Here is a 12,842-nt window from a genome sequence, read left to right on the forward strand (position 1 = left end):
GTGGGCAGCACTGCATATGTCTAGTAGTACTATAGAAATGATTAGTAGTAATATTCCTACATTCACATAGTTCAGTTGCCACTTATTCTCCTGAGCTGCTCACATTCTCCTGTTCCACTGTTATTTACTTTTCATTTCTCATGGCTTTCATGGGCTCAAGAGAGTTTAGTCTCATATCTTCAGCTAGTTTTTCCAACTTCTCTGGCTCAGCTCATTTGGGCCGAATGTCTTCTCAGGATAATTTCAGATTTAATTTATCCAAGTTTAACAACTCAAATTCAGCAGAGCTTATAACCTTGAAAATTCATGACCTTCAAGCCCTGATTTTGGAGTCTGACTTGGACATAGTTGCAGTCACAGAGACATGGCTCAATGGTTCCCATGAATGGGATGTAAACATACCAGGCTATAATCTTTTTAGGAAGGATAGAGAGGGACGTATAGGTGGAGGAGTAGCTCTGTATGTGAGAAATGATATCCCAGCGACTGAAATGACAGGGAACTGGGGAAAGGAAGAAGCGATATGGATCACCTTAAAAAGAGAGGTTAGAACCTTGGTCCACGTGGGTGTTGTCTATAGACCCCCGACACAATTGGAAGAACTAGATAAAGATCTGATCGCTGATATTCAAAAGTTGGGGAAGAAAAGAGAGGTGCTGTTATTGGGAGATTTTAATCTGCCGGATGTAGATTGGAAGGTTCCGTCTGCAAAATCGGAAAGAAGTAGAGAGATTGTGGATGCTTTCCAAAGTGCTCTGCTCAGACAAATGGTGAACGAACCCACGAGGGAGGGAGCCACATTGGATCTGGTGCTCACGAATGGGGATAGTGTGTCAAATGTCCGAGTGGCTGCGCACCTGGGAAACAGTGACCATCAAACGGTTTGTTTTGATGTAACGGCTCATGTGGACGGCGGCCACTCTAAACTCAAAGTCCTGGATTTCAAGCGGGCTAACTTTAACAAAATAGGAGAATACCTGAGGAAGGAGCTGATGGGCTGGGAGGACATAAGAGAAGTGGAAGGACAGTGGTCCAGGCTAAAAGAAGTAATAAACAGGGCCACAGACCTTTATGTAAGGAGAGTAAATAAAAGCAAGAGAAAAAGGAAACCGATATGGTTCTCAAAGCAAGTGGCTGAGAAAATAAAGATTAAAGAGTTAGCGTTCCAGAAATATAGAAAATCTCAAGAGGAGGAACACAGGGAGGAATAACGGATGAAACTGAAAGAAGCCAAGAGAGAGGTACATCTGGCGAAGGCGCAAGCGGAAGAACAAATGGCTAGAAATGTAAGGAGGGGAGACAAAAACTTCTTCAGGTATATTAGTGAAAGGAGAAAGACTATAAAGGGAATTGTGAGACTAAAAGATACAACAAAATGCTATGTAGAAAATGATGAAGAAAAAGCCAATTTGCTAAATAGATACTTTTGTTCTGTTTTCACTGAAGAAAACCCTGGGGAAGGACCGAGAGGGACTGGCAAAAGTACACCTGAAAATGAGGTGGATAGAGCGCCGTTCACGGAAGAGAGTGTGTATCAACAACTTGGAAAGCTAAAGGTGGACAAAGCCATGGGGCTGGACGGGATCCACCCCAGAATACTGAGGGAGCTCAGAGAGGTTCTGGCGGGTCCTCTTAAAGACTTGTTTAATAAATCCTTGGAGATGGGAGAGGTTCCGAGGGATTGGAGAACGGCGGAGGTGGTCCCTCTTCACAAAAGTGGGGATAGGGAAGAAGCTGGAAACTACAGGCCGGTAAGCCTCACTTCGGTTATTGGAAAAGTAATGGAAGCCATGCTGAAGGAAAGGATAGTGAATTTCCTGGAAGCCAATAAGTTGCAAGATCCGAGACAACATGGTTTCACCAAAGGGAAATCGTGCCAAACGAATCTCATTGAATTCTTTGACTGGGTGACGGGAGAATTAAATCAAGGACGTGCTATGGACGTCATCTACTTAGATTTCAGCAAGGCTTTCGACACGGTTCCCCACAGGAGGCTCTTAAATAAACTAGACGGCCTGAAGATAGGACCCGAAGTGGTGAATTGGATTAGGAACTGGTTGATGGACAAACGCCAGAGGGTGGTGGTGAATGGAGTTCGCTCGGAGGAAGGAAAGGTGAGTAGTGGAGTGCCTCAGGGATCGGTGCTGGGGCCGATTCTGTTCAATATATTTGTGAGTGACATTGCCGAAGGGTTACAAGGTAAAGTTTGCCTTTTTGCGGATGACACCAAGATTTCCAACAGAGTGGACACCCCGGAGGGTGTGGAAAACATGAAAAAAGATCTGAAGAAGCTAGAAGAATGGTCTAACGTTTGGCAATTAAAATTCAATGCGAAGAAATGCAAAGTGATGCACTTAGGGAGTAGAAATCCAAGGGAGACGTATGTGTTAGGCGGGGAGAGTCTGATAGGCACGGACGGGGAGAGGGATCTTGGGGTGATAGTATCTGAGGACCTGAAGGCGACGAAACAGTGCGACAAGGCGGTGGCAGTAGCTAGAAGATTGCTAGGCTGTATAGAGAGAGGAATGACCAGCAGAAGAAAGGAGGTTTTAATGCCCCTGTATAAGACGTTGGTGAGGCCCCACCTGGAGTATTGTGTTCAGTTTTGGAGGCCATATCTTGCGAAGGATGTTAAAAAAATGGAAGCGGTGCAAAGAAAAGCTACGAGGATGGTATGGGATTTACGTTCCAAGACGTATGAAGAGAGGCTTGCTGACCTGAACATGTACACCCTGGAGGAAAGGAGGAACAGGGGTGATATGATACAGACGTTCAAATATTTGAAAGGTATTAATCCGCAAACGAATCTTTTCCGGAGATGGGAAGGCGGTAGAACGAGAGGACATGAAATGAGATTGAAGGGGGGCAGACTCAGGAAAGATGTCAGGAAGTATTTCTTCACGGAGAGGGTGGTGGACGCTTGGAATGCCCTCCCGCGGGAGGTGGTGGAGATGAAAACGGTAACGGAGTTCAAACATGCGTGGGATATGCATAGAGGAATCCTGTGCAGAAGGAATGGATCCTCAGAAGCTTAGCTGAAATTGGGTGGCGGAGCAGTTGGGGGGAAGAGGGGGTGGTGGTTGGGAGGCGAGGATAGGGGAGGGCAGACTTATACGGTCTGTATCAGAGCTGGTGATGGGAGGCGGGACTGGTGGTTGGGAGGCGGGAAATACTGCTGGGCAGACTTATATGGTCTGTGCCTTGAAAAGGACAGGTACAAATTCAAGGTAAGGTATACACATATGAGTTTGTCTTGGGCAGACTGGATGGACCATGCAGGACTTTTTCTGCCATCATCTACTATGTTACTATGTTACTAACCTTAGCCTCATACACTTGATCCACTTTAGCCTCACATGCTAGGTCCACCTTATTGAAACCACTGAAACTCTCCTAAATATTAGAATCTTTGGTAAATTCAACTAGATACTACACCAATCCAAAGAAAAAAGAACTAATCATGTGTGCAGCGTGCACCTGTGGGACTCGTTGTGTTTTTTCAAAAAATTGTTCTTTTAATAATAACAACGTAGATCCCAACTTCTAAAGATATATTCAATTGCATGAATGTGTTAACTGCAGATTCATAAATACATGCCACACTTAGTATGGGAACCCTCAGAAGACACCACTTACGGCACACTCATAAATGTTTTGTTGCCTGGTGGCATAGCGTCTCCTCATCGGGCAATCCCTTAATAAGCTATTTAATAGTGCTATTGCAAACACACATGCTTCTAAACGTGCTCCAAGCTACAAGTGCTAACCGCTACAAGTGCTATAAATGAAAAATTATTATTGGAAGGACTTATCTTAAGTTCCTCTCCATCATGTCTTATGCTGTTGGAGTCCACTTAGGCTTTCCCTAGATCACGCCCGACACCGCGGGTTTCATCGCTTTCGTCAGGGACTTGGGTTAAAACTTGCCCATCTGCTATTCACAACAGTCTGTACTTCCGGACATCAGTAATTCACCCGGGTGAATTACTGATGTCCGGAAGTACAGACTGTTGTGAATAGCAGATGGGCAAGTTTTAACCCAAGTCCCTGACGAAAGCGATGAAACCCGCGGTGTCGGGCGTGATCTAGGGAAAGCCTAAGTGGACTCCAACAGCATAAGACATGATGGAGAGGAACTTAAGATAAGTCCTTCCAATAATAATTTTTCATTTATAGCACTTGTAGCGGTTAGCACTTGTAGCTTGGAGCACGTTTAGAAGCATGTGTGTTTGCAATAGCACTATTAAATAGCTTATTAAGGGATTGCCCGATGAGGAGACGCTATGCCACCAGGCAACAAAACATTTATGAGTGTGCCGTAAGTGGTGTCTTCTGAGGGTTCCCATACTAAGTGTGGCATATATTTATGAATCTGCAGGTCCACCTTATTGGCATATACTAAGCAGGACTTATGTTTGTGGGCTGCATGGAACTTAGTCTCACAATTTTAGTGGAGCTTAACTTCTTCACTTCTCTGTGTGTTGCAGCTGGCGGAGTGCTAGGGTAATACACTACCCTGGGAACAGAAGATCCATCTGGAGGATCAAATTGAGTCCTTTCTGTACTTGACAGGCTTACTGTCACCCTTGTTTAGGGGTAGGGACAAGTCTGATTTGGGCAAATGGTAGCTTGGAGTCCCTCCATAGTCAAATAAAATGCCTTTTCTGATTTTTTTCTTTAAGAGAAGAAAATGTGAAACCAGCTGATCACTGTGGAGTAAGAAGCATCCATAGCTAGAGCCAGAAGAAGTAACGGTAGCAGTGGTAATAAGAACAGCAACTGTGTAGTCTTTGGCTCTGTAGCTCAGTGGTAAGAGCACTGGTTTCGTAAACCAGGGGTCATGAGTTTGACTCTCATCATGCCCTTTATACACTTTTCTACACATGGATGGTGGGGCTTCAGCATCAATGTATGAGCCAGTCTGTCAACAAATCTTTCACAATGAAAAAACTGATCAAAAGCATAAGATCATTGCTATGTGAAATGAACCTGTGTAATGCCTGCTGGAAACATGATGATTACATGCTCCCCTAATGAGGTGTCTTTCAAGTAGAAGTGATCCTTTCCTTTGTCTTGAGGTTATGTGTCAATAACCTATAGCAGAAACCATTGAGAGCTACATAGCAAAGCCACTCTAGAGAAATGCAATTCTTTCATGGATTGTTTTGCTGGACCTAGGTATCTGTAAACTTCTATTCTAAAATCTCTATAATCTAACTTTAATCTTTGACTTTTCTGCTTTATTTTTTCTGCTCCTCTTTTATATGTCTTTACCCTTGGCTCAAAGGAGGAAGTCTTCTCTCAAGAGAACTCTGATCGAATCTTGAACCTGCTCTTTTGTTTTATGTTTTCTGTTCCTCTTTTATCTGTCTTTACCCTAACTCTTGTGTTTTTGTAAGCAGACATTCAGTTGATAGTAGAAAATACTTTCTTTGTTAATGCTTGATTGAAATTAAATTCATTTTCTGCAGGGGCAATCTATTTATTTATTTACAGATTATTGAAGATGCAATTCTTTGAAGGAGTAAACAAACATGTGGACAAAGGGGAGCCGGTTGATATTGTGTATTTGGATTTTCAAAAGGCATTTGACAAGGTACCTCATGAAAGGCTACAGAGGAAATTGGAGGGTCATGGGATAGGAGGAAATGTCCTATTGTGGATTAAAAACTGGTTGAAGGATAGGAAACAGAGTGGGGTTAAATGGGCAGTATTCACAATGGAGAAGGGTAGTTAGCGGGGTTCCTCAGGGGTCTGTGCTAGGACCGCTACTTTTTAATATATTTATAAATGATTTAGAGATGGAAGTAACTAGCGAGGTAATTAAATTTGCTGATGACACAAAGTTATTCAAAGTCATTAACTCGCAACAGGATTGTGAAAAATTACAGGAGGACCTTTTGAGACTGGGTGACAGGGCGGCTAAATGGCAGATGACGTTTAATGTGAGCAAGTGCAAGGTGATGCATGTGGGAAAAAAGAACCCAAATTATAGCTACATCATGTAAGGTTCCACGTTAGGAGTTACGGACCAAGAAAGGGATCTGGGTGTCGTCGTCGATAATACACTGAAACCTTCTGCTCAGTGTGCTGTTGTGGCTAGGAAAGCGAATAGAATGTTGGGTATTATTAGGAAAGGTATGGAAAACAGGTGTGAGGATGTTATAATACCGTTGTATTGCTCCATGGTGTGACCGCACCTTGAGTATTGTGTTCAATTCTGGTCGCCGCATCTCAAGAAAGATATAGTAGAATTGGACAAGGTGCAGCGAAGGGCGACTAAAATGATAGCAGGGATGGGACGACTTCCCTATGAAGAAAGACTAAGGAGGCTAGGGCTTTTCAGTTTGGAGAAGAGACGGCTGAGGAGAGACATGATAAAGGCATATAAAATAATGAGTGGAGTGGAACAGGTGGATGGGAAGCATCTGTTCACGCTTTCCAAAAATACTAGGACTAGGGGGCATGCAATGAAACTACAGTGTAGTAAATTTAAAACAAATAGGAGAACATATTTCTTCACCCAACGCATAATTAAACTCTGGAATTCGCTACCGGAGAATGTGGTGAAGGTGGTTAGCTTGGCAGAGTTTAAAAAGGGGTTAGACGGTTTCCTAAAGGACAAGTCCATAAACCACTACTAAATGGACTTGGGAAAAATCTACAATTCCAGGAATAATATGGATAGAATGTTTGTACGTTTGCGAAGCTTGCCAGGTGTCCTTGGCCTGGATTGATCACTGAATGCTAGGGGTGGGATCGTGCAGCAAGGTATTGAGAATTGTTCGTTTCCTAGTTTAGGTGTTGTTTTTCATTTTTCGTTCTTTATGTTGGTTCTGTGAGGTATGCCTTTCTGAAAAGGTGGGTCTTTAGTTTTTTTTGGAAGTTTAGGAGATTGTTCATGGATTTCAGGTCTTTTAGTAAAGCGTTCCGGAGCTGTGTGCATATGTAGGAGAAACTAGACGCGTATGTTAATTTATATTTCAGTCCCTTGCATCTTGGGAAGTGAAGGAATCTTACTGATTCGGATGTGTTTCTAATTGGTAAGTCGAGCAGATCAGTCATGTAATCCAGGGCTAGGCCATGGATTATTTTATGTACCACAGTACAAATCTTGAAGGATATACGTTCTTTGATAGGTAGCCAGTGTAGTTTTCCACGAAGGGGTTTTGCGCTTTCAAATCATGTTTTACCATAAATGAGCCTGGCTGCTGTGTTCTGAGCAGTCTGAAGTTTCCTTAAATTTGTTCTTTACATCCTGCATATATTTCGTTGCAGTAATTGACGCAGGTAAGTACCATTGTTTGAATCATAGTACAAAATGTTTCCCTCAGGAAGAACTGTTTTGCTCGTTTGAGTTTCCACGTTGTGTGGAACATTTTCTTTGTAGTGGCTGTGGCTTGGTGCTCTAGAGTTAAGTTGCTATCTATGGTAATGCTGAGGATTTTCAGATTGTCTGAGATCAGGAGAGTGTAATCCAGAGTGTTTATGGTTGTGGGGTGGTTTGAGTTATGTTGGGATGAGAGGATGAGACACTGCGCTTTTTCTTTGTTGAGTTTAGTTTGAATGCCATTGTCCAGGAATCCATGATGCTCATGCTGTTCGTAATTACGTTGGCCATTTCTGATGGGTTTGATTTGAAAGGTTTAGGCCTTGATTGGATAGGTACTTGGCTAATGAGGTCATCATTAAGTTGAACAGAATGGGTGAGAGAGTTGATCCTTATGGAACTCCGCAGTCAGCTTTCCAAGGTGGTGAGATGTTAGAGTTTGACTTTACTTGATATGATCTTGTGGTTAGGAATCCCTTGATCCATTTGAGTATATTTCCTCTGATTCCTATCTTGTCGAGTATTCTTAGAAGTATGTTGTGGTGTACTATATCAAATGTGCTCGACATATCGAATTGGAGCAGGAGAATGTTTTTACCTTTTGCAATTTCCTGCTTGAATTTGGCCAGGATTGTAACCAGTACAGTTTCTGTACTATGGAGGGGCCTGAAGCCAGATTCTGATTCATGCAGAATTGAGAATTTATTCTGTGAGTTGTTTGGCTACCATGCCTTCCATCAATTTGGCTACTGGACGATAGTTGGTGATTTCATCTGTTTTTTTCTTGGTGTCTTTTGGTAATGGTGTAAGATGTTGCTTTTATCCTTGGGGAATAGGCCTTGCTGGAGCATGTAATTTAGGTGGGATGTAAAATCTGCAATGAATGGGTCGGGTGGCATTTTCATTAAGTAATTGGGGCATGTGTCCAGTAGACAGTAAGAAGTGGATAGCTTTCTGGTCACCTATGCAACTGTTTCAGCTGTAATCTGGGTGAAGTTTGACCAAATTCGGTGTGTAGGTATTCTCATGAATGAGGGTAAAGTTCATCGATGAAGGTTTCAAGGTTAGTGCTATTCTAGGGAATGGATTTGCGTAGGCTGATGATTTTTTCATTGACGTATTTTGCAAGTTCGTCTGCTGGTGGAATACCCATATTAGATGAGGTAACTGATCTGGTGTCTAGTAGCTTGTCCAGTAGGTTGTATAATTTCTTCATGTCTTTGAGATCTTTATCTACCTGTGCCCTATAATAATTCCGTTTATATTGTTTTATCTCATATTTGTATTTTTTTGTGATTTTTTTCATATTTTTAGAGTTTGTGCATTTTAGTTTTTTTCTCCACGCTCGTTTGAGTCTTCTGGCTATTGTTTTAGTTTTTTCAGTTCAGCGTTGTTTGTGTGAGGTTTTTATTTGAATAGAGGCTATTTTGTTTAGTACAGAGATGCATCTCTCTTCCCATTTCGTGAGGTAGTTTGTAGAATCGGTTGGTGCTGACCAATTGTTGTCGTATATTGATTGCCAGAATGTTTTCGTGTCCACTTGGCCTCTTGTACTGTGTGATGTGCATTCATTTACTTGGTGATGTCCCTTCTTCAGCCATTGTAGAGTCAGGTTTAGTTTAAAGTGATCAGAGGTGTTTCCAACCAATTATGTTCTGTTATTTTGAAGTTTTGGTCTGTTACGAATTTGTGTGCGAGTAAATCAGGTGTGTGACCATTCTTGTGTGTCGCCTTCAATAGTGACCATTTGAAACCTCATAGTTGGAGGAAATCTTTGCATTCTCATGCACCATTTGAGTTTGGGTCTTCTAAGTGAATGTTAATATCTCCTATGACCAATACATTTGAGTTAGTTGCACATGTGGCTGATATAAAGTCCATGAAGTTTGTTTGGGCTTCGTTCCAGTTGCCTGGTGGTCTGTAGAATATGACACAGTTCAGATGGTCAAGTAGGGTTTTGTGCTGTTTCCTGATTGAGGCAATTTCGAGTTGGAGTGTTATTGACTGAGCGATGGTTTCGGTGGTGAAGTGGGATCTGTGAATTAGAGTGATGCCTCCACCTCTCTTTCCACTTCTGGTCCAGTGTGTGATTTTGTATCCTGGAGGGCATAGGTCCAGGATTGTGGGATCCTTTTCATTGTGGAACTATGTCTCGTTGATGAAGAGTAAATTGAAGGCTTCTGTTGTGATCCAGTCTGTTAGTGTTTCTGTTTTGTTTACTGCAGATCTGTCATTAATGTAACCCACTCTTCAGATTGGTTGCTTTTTCTTAGCTCAAAGGAGGAATTTTTCCATTCCCATTGTGATCTTTCTCAAGAGAATCCTGCCCCAGTCTTGAACCTGCTCTCATGCTTACATAACTAGTTTCTCTTTCCACTGAACAACATCCTATTGAACTCATGATTCTACCAAGTTGTGCCTCTGGTCTCCATGCATTGCTTTCTCTGTTCTTTTTATCCTGTACGTTACTTAAGCCTTCACTTCATTGCACAGATCGATCAACTTGGCACAAAAGCATGAATCTAATGCTTACATGTCTTTCATTTCATGGCCTGCTTTACTAGCACTGTGGTATCTATACAATCCTTTCTAGAATTCATAGAATTGTAGAATTTAGATCCTGTGAAATCCATGCTTCTTTTACAGATGACACTGGTTGCATGTCTGGTCCCCTAATTTACTGCTGTCTAGAGAACATGCAGCTGCCAATTGTATAATGTCCTTCTTCTGTGATACTGAGTAGGAAGGACCTCTAGTCTTCATTTCAAGGAAGATTATTTCCCAAAGAGGCTGCAACTAGCATTTCACAAATTAATCTGGAAAAAAAATGAATTTCAGCCAAGGAAGTTTCACCTGTGACACCATTTCACTCATATTTCAAGTTGGTTTGGGGGAATGCCATCTTGTCTTGGCATCATACCAATATTAATATGACCTTGTTTTTCTGTTCTCTTATAATTTATCAAACCCTTTTATGCCTATTGCTTGGCCTCATTACTCTTCTTAATCGCTCTTCCTGGAGGGACTGTCCAATCTAAATGTTGTAGCAGAAAAGCCCTTCCAGAATCCTGCTTTATTTATCTCCCAAACTGAAATCACTTCCCCTCATTTACTTTTGCCAAGCTACTTCTGTCCCTTCTGCTTCATTGCTTTTAAGGTTCTCATTTTTCAGCTACATGTTTCTTATCCTAAAAATAATGAATGGACTGGCAGTATCTCCTTGGTCCTTTCCTTGTTTCCTCTTTCTCTATGGATATCTTAGAAAAATGTTGTGAAATCTTTTGAGCAACCTCTCTGCTCTTCCAAATACTTTTGGATGATTTCCAACATACAGGTTTATTTCACCTAACAAGCATGTATATGCTGAGATTTGTTCTAGTTTCTCTCTCTCTCTCTCTTTTTCTCCTCATTGTCCTTCTTTCTTGTTTTGCAAACTTCTCCAGCAAATTCAGTGAACATTCATTTTTTTTTCCAGTTCACTTCTGTTTTGTAGGGAAAAAGATCCCAAACTATCTCCCATTCTGGCTGACCTTTTTCCTAGGCAATGATTAAGATATATTGCAAGTTTGTAAGTTTTTCTAATTCATTTTTCCCTGTTCCAGCCATAAATAGTTGATTCTAGTCACCCTTTTTGAATATCTTGCCACTGTGTACTTACACTTTCTGTGTATGGTCCAATCACCAATCTTTGCTTGCTATCTTAATTGGTAATAAAGTGCAGAAAACACTAGTGTGTTTCCCTCCTGGTTCTTCCTGCCAGCTCCCACTCTGTCTCCAGGATTTCTTGACAAGGAATTCTTGCTGTAGCTCCTTGCCAATTCTCTGTACTGTCTGTACAATTAGGTAGGATAAAGGAGAACTTGGCTTAGGATGTTCTTCAAGGACCTGCATCTGCTTTTCCATGAAAATAGTAGCTCCACATTTCTCACTAGAGTAATGATGAAAAGAGAAAAGTGAAAGCCATATTTCGGCAAATGGTAGCATGGAGTCCCTCCACAGTCAAATAAAATGCCTTTTCTGATTTTTTCTTTAAGAGAAGAAAATGTGAAACCAGCTGATCACTGTGGAGTAAGAAGCATCCATAGCTAGAGCCAGAAGAAGTAACGGTAGCAGTGGTAATAAGAACAGCAACTATGTAGTCTTTGGCTCTGTAGCTCAGTGGTAAGAGCACTGGTTTCGTAAACCAGGGGTCATGAGTTCGACTCTCATCAGGGCCTTTATACACTTTTCTCCACATGGATGGTGGGGCTTCAGCATCAATGTATGAGCCAGTCTGTCAACAAATCTTTCACAATGAAAAAACTGATCAAAAGCATAAGATCATTGCTATGTGAAATGAACCTGTGTAATGCCTGCTGGAAACATGATGATTACATGCTCCCCTAATGAGGTGTCTTTCAAGTAGAAGTGATCCTTTCCTTTGTCTTGAGGTTATGTGTCAATAACCTATAGCAGAAACCATTGAGAGCTACATAGCAAAGCCACTCTAGAGAAATGCAATTCTTTCATGGATTGTTTTGCTGGACCTAGGTATCTGTAAACTTCTATTCTAAAATCTCTATAATCTAACTTTAATCTTTGACTTTTCTGCTTTATTTTTTCTGCTCCTCTTTTATATGTCTTTACCCTTGGCTCAAAGGAGGAAGTCTTCTCTCAAGAGAACTCTGATCGAATCTTGAACCTGCTCTTTTGTTTTATGTTTTCTGTTCCTCTTTTATCTGTCTTTACCCTAACTCTTGTGTTTTTGTAAGCAGACATTCAGTTGACAGTAGAAAATACTTTCTTTGTTAATGCTTGATTGAAATTAAATTCATTTTCTGCAGGGGCAATCTATTTATTTATTTACAGATTATTGAAGATGCAATTCTTTGAAGGAGTAAACAAACATGTGGACAAAGGGGAGCCGGTTGATATTGTGTATCTGGATTTCCAAAAGGCGTTTGACAAGGTACCTCATGAAAGGCTACAGAGGAAATTAGAGGGTCATGGGATAGGAGGAAATGTCCTATTGTGGATTAAAAACTGGTTGAAGGATAGGAAACAGAGAGTGGGGTTAAATGGGCAGTATTCACAATGGAGAAGGGTAGTTAGCGGGGTTCCTCAGGGGTCTATGCTAGGACCACTGCTTTTTAATATATTTATAAATGATTTAGAGATGGGAGTAACTAGCAAGGTAATTAAATTTGCTGATGACACAAAGTTATTCAAAGTCGTTAACTCACAACAGGATTGTGAAAAATTACAGGAGGACCTTACGAGACTGGGAGACTGGGCGGCTAAATGGCAGATGACATTTAATGTGAGCAAGTGCAAGGTGATGCATGTGGGAAAAAAGAACCCAAATTATAGCTACGTCATGCAAGGTTCCACGTTAGGAGTTACGGACCAGGAAAGGGATCTGGGTGTCGTCGTCGATAATACACTGAAACCTTCTGCTCAGTGTGCTGCTGCGGCTAGGAAAGCGAATAGAATGTTGGGTATTATTAGGAAAGGTATGGAAAACAGGTGTGCG

The 12,842-nt window shown here is 41.5% G+C and overlaps 1 non-coding gene across 1 annotated transcript; it reads left to right on the top strand.

The window, feature by feature from the left end:
* The first annotated feature begins 11,474 nt into the window (after nt 1–11,474).
* TRNAT-CGU lies at nt 11,475–11,547 on the top strand. The gene has a single exon. It is a non-coding gene; the product is annotated as a tRNA-Thr (tRNA).
* The last annotated feature ends 1,295 nt before the right edge of the window (nt 11,548–12,842 follow it).

The sequence above is a fragment of the Microcaecilia unicolor genome, chromosome 11 (assembly GCF_901765095.1).
Source record: "Microcaecilia unicolor chromosome 11, aMicUni1.1, whole genome shotgun sequence".
Classification (NCBI taxonomy): Eukaryota; Metazoa; Chordata; class Amphibia; order Gymnophiona; family Siphonopidae; genus Microcaecilia; species Microcaecilia unicolor.